Source organism: Sciurus carolinensis, chromosome 2 (assembly GCF_902686445.1).
Source record: "Sciurus carolinensis chromosome 2, mSciCar1.2, whole genome shotgun sequence".
NCBI lineage: Eukaryota > Metazoa > Chordata > Mammalia > Rodentia > Sciuridae > Sciurus > Sciurus carolinensis.
This window is the reverse complement of record NC_062214.1, coordinates 144,141,987-144,151,143: the sequence shown is the minus strand read 5'-3', so window position 1 is coordinate 144,151,143 and position 9,157 is coordinate 144,141,987. Positions and strand designations below refer to the sequence as shown.

The 9,157-nt window shown below is 33.8% G+C and overlaps 1 pseudogene; it reads left to right on the top strand.

Annotated features, from left to right (window-relative positions):
- The first annotated feature begins 2,552 nt into the window (after nt 1-2,552).
- LOC124978438 (uncharacterized) lies at nt 2,553-2,692 on the top strand (annotated as a pseudogene).
- The last annotated feature ends 6,465 nt before the right edge of the window (nt 2,693-9,157 follow it).

The following is a 9,157-nucleotide window of genomic DNA, read 5'->3' as shown; positions in this document are numbered from 1 at the left end:
GCCTAGATTCAAGGACACACTATTACAGATTATATCATTGACTCGTAAAATGCTCTAAGATGATCCTTTCTTTAAAAAAAAATTTCTCACTTTTATAATCTTCTTCTCCTATGAAAAGTAGATAAACAAGGAAGTTGCCTGTTACACTAACATTTCAGCATCTCTGACATTTAGTAGGCAAAAATATGCATTTCTTATGTATATTTGTATTAGTCGGTTTTTGTTAAATATATCTGGAGAAACAAGCCATACCTAGATCTCAGTGGATTACACGTAAGAATTATTATTCTTTGTGTTTTATGTTAGCTTTGTGCCAATAGCAAATGTGTTCTACAAGACCTAAGACACAAAATGAAAGGACTAGTTCCAGCTGGGTCATGTTATTACTGACCCTGAAAAAAAACAGAATGGGAAGAGAATGAAACAACACAAAGTATGTCATGTATGCTTGCCTTTGTTTTCAAGGTTGACTTCAATGAGATTGTATCACTATGGTCAGAAATGCATACTCCTGGTAGCACCCTGGTACATGCTGATTATGGTGATATGTAATATATACATTATATAATAGAGTATACTGTGCATGCCTGTCTGTACCTACAAGAAAGGAGACCAGAGAATGATAAACTATAATGCAATCTATCATAGTATTAGAATTGATAGAGAACATGCACCACAAAAAGTCATAGAGCACATTATTTGGCTTTGTTTTTTGAGCAACTAAACCCATGCCCCCACTCTCATAAGTACAATTAACATGCTAAGCTAATTAACATTGAAAATTTCTTCCAAATATATGTATTTCATGAATGTGAGATATTAATTTTAAGATAACACTGTTGTTTTATACAACCCTAAGGAAGGAAAAAAACAATTATATACACACAATATTAAGAAGAATCTAGCAAATAGGTTAAAATGAGACTAGTGCATGGATATTAAAATCAATAAAAGATAACAGTAAACATTTTAGATATTAATTATTTAAACTGAAGATACTTCTTATCATACTATGTGTTTTTCCTTTGACCTAATAAAGAAAAAATTACTAAGCAAATTCACACACTGCATGAACTAATGGGAATATATTTAATCTACTTAATTTCATTTTTATAGATAATCAATTTTGATTCATAAGTGATACTATTTCTAAGAGAATATCTACTTGTCACTTGGGCAGCTGTTGATCCTTCCATTCAAGACAAACCCTGAAAAGCTAGATAGTAATTCCATTTATTTTATCAGGATTCCCACTAACAAGCAATGCTTTTTGGAAATGAAGTCTAAACTACCTGTCTCAGTTTTACATCCTGTAGAATAATAGAACTGAACTAGTGCTGCACTTTGCAAGTAAGTTCCAGGGAGTCTGAGGACTTGCTTGATGCTACTCAGGGACAATCAAGGGATGAAGGTGTGGAGGAGGTAGGGACATGAAGTCCCCTTATTTTTTCTTGGCCTATGAATTTTCTATACATGCTGCCTATAAATGTATGGCTCAGACCTTTATATTAATATTTTGATTGTCATTTAGATTTTCACTCAAACTCTATGTCTCTTAAATTGTCTTCTTGTTCATCATGTTCAACTCCTGGAGTTCCCCATTCCAGGGGGACACTGTTCTATATTGTCAGTGATGTCTACAATCTTCTAAAATAACCTCCTTTTTTAATTTCAATTTTTCACTGGTTTATGATTTGTTTTCTTATAAAATATAAGTTTCATACCTGTGTAACACTACCCACTTTTCAAGGCTTGAATTTGCAAATTAATAGTGCTGCCTTATAGACATTGTTCTGAGTCAATGTTAACCTTGTCAGTATTCTTTATTGATAGCAGGGAGATTAATGATTTCCACACAATTGGTCCCAAGAGACCCACAAGAACTCTCTGGCAGTGACATGGGTCTCATGGTAATATTTGGCCTATGTAACCAGGAAGTATAGGAAGCCTGGGCTTATCCTCCATTTTCACTCCTTGATTCCATGGTGTTCCTTGCATAAGATAATAATATGTCTGACTCAAACAAGAAAGCAATTTGAGGTGCTCTATGCAGAGGAAAAATGATTGGAGATTGCATCTAGCTTCTTTGAATTCATGCTGTCAGGCAGTTTTTGAATGTGATTATGACTTTCTTTAATACTGTTGCTGTATGGTACCATTTTCGATATTCACATGCACAAATAATTAAGTACATGTGAATAATGCTGTGTATATACAAAGCAAGATACAAAGTTTCAGATGTTAAATAGGAGACATTTTTGTCCTGCTTGTTTTTGAAAGAATTGCTAAGTAACTAACATTCTTAGCTTGGGAATTTGAAAAATTTGCACTTTTACAGATTCAGGTGAATGGTATGCTTGTAGTAAACAGAAAAGAAAGACTGGGAACAGAAGAAATGGGTACTATTGTTCTTTTATCCTTTAATTTTTTTTTTTTTTTTTTTCTAAAAGACCTTTTTCCCTTCTCTCCCCATTGCTGTTTATGTGCTTGTATCCTAATATTTACCCAGATTCTTTCAAAAGATTAACAGCTAATTAAATGTCTACTGTTTCATGCTTACCTGGCAAGGTAGATAGCATGATCACAGAGGTGGTTTTCACAAGGTGAGGCACCGCAGATATGCTGACCCTTGTGATTTCCAAAAATGTGGGAAATATGACTGCTTAAGTTGTGTGGTGGTGTGGTGCACTTGCCTTGGCACTTTTTCCTGTTTTTTTTTTTTTTTTTTTTTTTTTTTTTTTTTTTTAAGTATGTTGCTACGAAGTTTATATTCTCAGACTAAGGAGGCACAAAATGATAGAATAAGTAAATACATTTGATATTTTAACACACAATTTGAAGAGATTAAATTGTGTAGTATATTCTAGAGTGCCCAAATGAGGCTTGTATATTTTAGCCAGAAAGAAAATAAGGTTTTTCTGAGGGTATAGAATTTGATTGGAGAAAAGATAAAGGAAAAAATATCACTGAAATAATGGTAATCCAATACTAGTAAACTAGAAGAAAAATTATGTTAAATCACATTGAGGAAACAGGCAGAGTCCTAAGTTAGGGAAAAGGAGTTTAGACTTATTTTAAGAAATATGATATATTTGGAAAGACTGTGGGTAATAACAATAGTCTAAATTAGATGTTCAATGTGCCTCCTAGGGATGTGGATTGTAAGTGAGCAAGAATGGAAGCAAGAGAACCTGTTAGAAGCTTTGCTGAAATCAATGACAGAAACAATGAAGAGTTATGTAATTATGGAAGTTTGGAGGAACGATCAGAACAGGTCATCTTTGAAAACCTTTTAAATTAAAAATCATCAAAATAGAGATCCAAGATGGTGGACTCCAGGGAGGCTGCATTCCTTGTCGCTCCATAACTCGGGTTTCAAGCAGAGGATATCTGTTTATAGGTGAGGCAGTTTTTGCTGCTTATCGATCCCCTGCTGTTTACCCCATTTGTCTACTGTGATCACCTGCAGTCAGCCAGCATATCAACACTTTTTTGAGTGCAGATTTCTCACTATCATCCACCATTTGCCTTCCTCTTGCCTGTCCATCACCTGCCTTTCACCTATCCATCACTCACCACCCGAGGTTCACCTCCTGATCGTCCGACAGCAGTTGGCAAACTGACTGCAGCCCTCCAGTGGAGTACCAGATGCCTACTGTTGCCTGGAAGTTCATTGTCACAGGACCTGCAGCTTTGGTTACCTGTGACTGCCGCCATTTTGAGACAGCAGCCAGGGCCTGTAGGACCCCTGGCCTGACTGACTGAGCCCCGTCTCAAGAATCCCTCAGCCCTACTGATCACTCCCTGCCTCCAGGGCGCTCACATAGACTGACTGCTCCCTGCTGCCAGGACCCCCAGACTGACTGACTGCACCTTATCACCAGGACCCCAGACTGACTGCACTCCACCTCCAGGATCCTGCAACCAGACCGAACACATCCCACCTCCAGGACCCCTGCCCATGCAACTACACCCTGGCTCCAGGACCTCCAGCTGACCACTCCCACTTCCCAAGCTGTAGCTCCCATTTGCCAACACATTTGGAAGCCAGAGCTGCCATCTTGGATAATTCTGGAAGCCATAGATCCGATCTTTAGTGGGGCAAATCCTATCCTGAGACACATGCTAGAGACTTGAAGCTCATTGTCAGCTACCTCTCATACATTAGGCTACTGAAGAATGGGAGGTTTGAACACTATATGACTATTATAGTATAAATTTTCTTTTTTCTCCTTATTGAAAAATTTTAAGTTTTTATTTCTTTACTTTTCTCGCTCTTTTCCTTTTGTTTACCTGTTCCCTCAGAGTCTCTTTATCCCTTTTTCCATGCTAACAACTGATTTCTTTTGATTATAATCACTCTATGATCTAGAACTTCTATATATTCTTTTCTTAACAGCTACATCCCACACCCCTCTGCATCCTCTTTGTCCTCTATTATAAACTATAGAACTTATTGCAAATCTATTTGTTATACTGAAGATAATAATTGAACTCATTTTTGTTTATTATGACAATATTGTTAATGTCCTCATAGGGGCTATTTGGTTTCGGGTTGCATACTGTCTGAACTGGGCACTGCTAATATTGATCTCCCCCTTAAAGAAAAGATTTTGGAAACTTATAGGGTCATAAACCCATAGAGGGGAAACTGCAATACCCCAGATCTGCACTGCTAGAGGGGAAGATACATGAACAATATAAAAAAACAAGGGGAGAAAATGATCCAAACAAATCTTGATTCTGTATTAATAGAATCCAGTGACAGAATGATAGAAGAAATGTCAGAAAAGGACTTCAGATTATACATGATTAAAATGATTCTTGAAGCAAAGGATGAGATAAGAGAGCAAATGCAGGCAATGAATGATCATACCAATAAGCAGTTAAAAAAGCAACTGTAGGAAGTGAAAGATTATTTCAACAAAGAGATAGAGATTCAAAAAAAAAAAAAAAAAAAAAAAAAAAAACTAACGGAAATCCTTGAAGTGAAGGAAACAATAAACCAAATTAAAAACTCAATGGAAAGCATCAACAACAAATTAAATCACTCAGAAGACAGAACCTCAGACAATGAAGACAAAATATTTAATCTTGAAAATAAAGTTTCCCAAATAGAGAAGATGGTAAGAAATCATGAACAGAATCTCCAAGAACTATGGGACATCATGAAAAGACCAAATTTAAGAATTATTGTGATTGAGGAAGGCACAGAGATACAAACCAAAGTGCACAAAATCACAACACATCCACACCAAGGCACATTATAATGAAATGCCTAACATACAAAATAAAGAGAGGATTTTGAAGGCTGTGAGAGAAAAGCATCAGATTACATATAAGGGGAAACCAATATGGATATCAGCAGATTTCTCAGCCCAGACTCTAAAAACTAGAAGGGCCTGGAACAACATATTTCAAGCTCTAAAAGAATATGGTTGCCTACCAAGAATCCTATATCCAGCAAAACTAACCTTCATATTTGAAGATGAAATAAAATACTTCCATGATAAACAAAAGTTAAAAGAATTCACAAATAGAAAGCCTGTGCTACAGAATATTCTCAACAAAATATTCCATGAGGAGGAAATGAAAAACAACAATGTAGGTCAGCAAAGGGAGGAACTACCTTAGAGAAAATCCATTCAAAGGAGAAACCAAGCCAAGTTAAAAACCAAAAATAAGCCCAAATGACTGATGTAGAGGAATAAGGGGTGGGAGGGGGTGGGGATGGAAAAACAGTAGAATGAAACAGACAGTATTACCCTATATATATGTATGATCACTTGAATGGCATGAATATACATTGTGTACAACAATAGAAATGAAAAACTGTACCCCATTTTTGTACAATGAATCAAAATGTGTCTGTAAAAATAAAAAAGCATTAATAAAAAAATCATCAAAATAATACAAAGCATCATATTTTATTGTCTTTATTGCAAAAGTTGATAATACTCACTAGTGTAGGATATAGGGAAATAGACACACAGCCAATGCTAGGAAATAATCTTATTTTATAAATTTTATTATAAGAACATGAGTATTCATTATTTCAATGTAAAAATAGTGTTTCACTCAGCTTTGGTATTAAGAATAATTTTCATTTTACCATATAGTATTTCTATAGCTATATCATCACTTTTATTGATCAGAAATACAATATTTGCTTGGTTTATCTTGATATCCATTATGATACTTTTTCAATGGCAATTTTGCATTTTGTCCTTACTTATAAGATATTGTTGCATAGAAAAGAATAATAAATATTTCAATGAAGTGGTCTTTTGTTTAAAATACATGAATAAAATATAACTTTTTTAGGTTGGATAGAACTAAATTAATAATAAAATTTGGATAGCAGCAGTCACAGTACTACTAGAGAAGGTGGCAGGGGATCATTTTTGAAGTGAGAATAATAAGTAATCTGTAAATACATCTGCTGTTCTTAGACTGATATCTAATGAAAACATGAAGTTCTATGAAAAATGTAGAAAAGAATGTGGCCATACTTTAAAGAAATCAAGGACATTTTCTGCAATGGTTAAAATACTACAGGATTTGTGCCACTAGCATTCCTCTGACAAGTCAAAAACTGAACACAAACCAAACTAAAATGAAGATAAGTCTATTAATTTCCAAACACATAAAATTGAGCTTTCTGATATTCCAAACGCTTCTAAATCTTTAGTACTAAAACATGAACACATGCTTTGAAACAGCAAATAGTGTATTTTCATCAATCACAATTATAAACTTTATGAAATTAAACCATCTAACTAGAATTTTAGTACTGTTTGTAAATGAAATGTCAGTTTCTGCTAAAACAGTGTTCAGGATGCTAGGTTAAATCTAGTCATTTTGAAAATATGTAATTAAAAAACATGTCCATCCCAACTTGAAAATTCATGACATATTTTTCTGCCTTTTTGCACGAGTTTTACTTCTCTGCTCAGCCAGAATGTAAAGAGAGCCTGCCACTTTGCAAACAACCATTATCCAATTTCTGCATCCAGCACAGTTGGGATGGTGATTCTTTATAGGTCAAATAACGTTTCCAAGCAGTGGATATTTATAGCGTTCTACTTTCCTGGAGAAATGCTGACATTGCAATACTATGTTTAACTTGAGAGCTCAGATAACAGATTGGGTTGATAACATTAATTCCAGCTTTTACATTTCACCTTTCTTATTTCTAGTCCATTTTTGTGAATCATTCTATCCACCTACTTGCACAAATGTTATGTCTACCAATTCAAGGAAATATTTGTTCACTTTTTCTTTTCTCAACCTGGAACATGCACTTTACCTTGAGAAAAACAAAATGAAAATAAATTGTGTTCGAATATTTTCTAAGTAAGCAGATAAAAATGCACACTATTCCCGTGTGTGAGATCCTTGAAGAATCTCTGAAAAAATTACTGTGTGTAAGCATGTGCTTACATGAGCTCACACATACCAAACACTGAGCATAATATACAGATTGCAGCACAAATATTTCAGTAATTCATGGAATTCGCTCAGACCAAAGGTATTCTGTTACTGACCCCCAATAAAAAAATAGCTTGGTTAAATACATTTGAGAGTATATGCAGACTAGGCATTTGTAGTATCTCTAGTTACTTTTCCTGAAGTAATAAGCTATATTACCATATTATGATGTACTGAAACAAGATAAATAATAGTGGCCCTTCTGTAAATTCTCATGATTTTAGCATCCTTTCGGGAGTCTCACTTCCCCTAGATATCCCAGAAAACTGAAGACAAATTTTGTCTGTAATTTTATATTGGGAAAAAATCTAAACACTTCTGAGGTAAGTAAATGCAGCTTCTTGTGCAAAATTTCATAAGACTGATGTAAACATAAAAATAAGATAGTTCTTAAAAAGAAAGTGAATGATAAAGTAATGGAGAAATTTATAGTTATGTGTTCACCAACAATCTTAAGTTAACAAGTTGTATTACAAAAAATTTACTAAATAATTGACTGTGAATAATATGTAAGAGCTTATCATTAGAATAGACATGATTACACTTCAATATTCGAAATTCTGTTCTACTTATTCCATAGGTTTAGCAACAATTTTTTTATGATGTGGAAAAGAAAACTGGTTAACATTAGGTGAATTTCTCCTTCATTCATAGATTTCATATTTATTGTATTAAAATTCATTTGTATGAATAAATGACTCAAGGGCAAACTCCTCATAAGAATCATATTAAAGATTTTTAAAAGTTCTAAAGAGCTATTTTATATCCTATTCAATTCACCATTCTTAGTTAAGTGCATAACGAGTAATTCAAATATATACAATTATATTTTAACTACTAAAATTATAGATAACCCTAAAAGGTTTATTTCCACACTCCAACAAGCTGACTTACATGATGAAAAAATACACAAACAATATCTTATAGGACTGCATAAAGACTATAAAGTTTTTAGGGCAATATTTATTTAGTAGTTCAATATTGAACTAATATTCCCACACTTAATCTTTAAATGTAGATTCTTAGCTAATAAAATAGTTTTCATCTCCCATGTTAACTAATGTTTTATTAAGGCAATATTGTTATCTATTTTTCACATTTTTAGAATATATATTTAAAAACAAAATTTGACTTTTATCTTATCAGTAAAGAATCATATGTGGTTTCTGACAACACAGATATGAAAAAGTGAGGATTTTAAGAATTAGGTTTTCTCTTTTCATCACATAGGAAGAAATAAAAATATGGGTTGTATAGGGCGAGAATTAAAGCACTTTTGTATTATCAAGGACCCTATCTCTCTCTTCTCAATTGTTCTTTCTCTATGCTTATTTATACAGAATCTCAAGACAGATTTGGAACTCCATTCATAATGTTAATATTCCAGGGAATAAGAAAATAAGAAAGGAGAAGGCAATGAAGAAAAGGTATGTGCAGTTTAAAGCAGCCAACATCAACTTCTAACTACCTCTTAAGAAATTTTATTGACATTTCACTCAATAATTTATACTTGGATCCATAAGACAGAAGTTACTCATATGGCAGTCACTGCAAAAGAGAATGGAGAAAAGTTTTTTAGCTGGTCACTGTATGGCACTCAGGACAAGTATGATCTACTAAAAAGCATGGAAGAACTGATACTAAATGGTCATTTGTAATCACAATA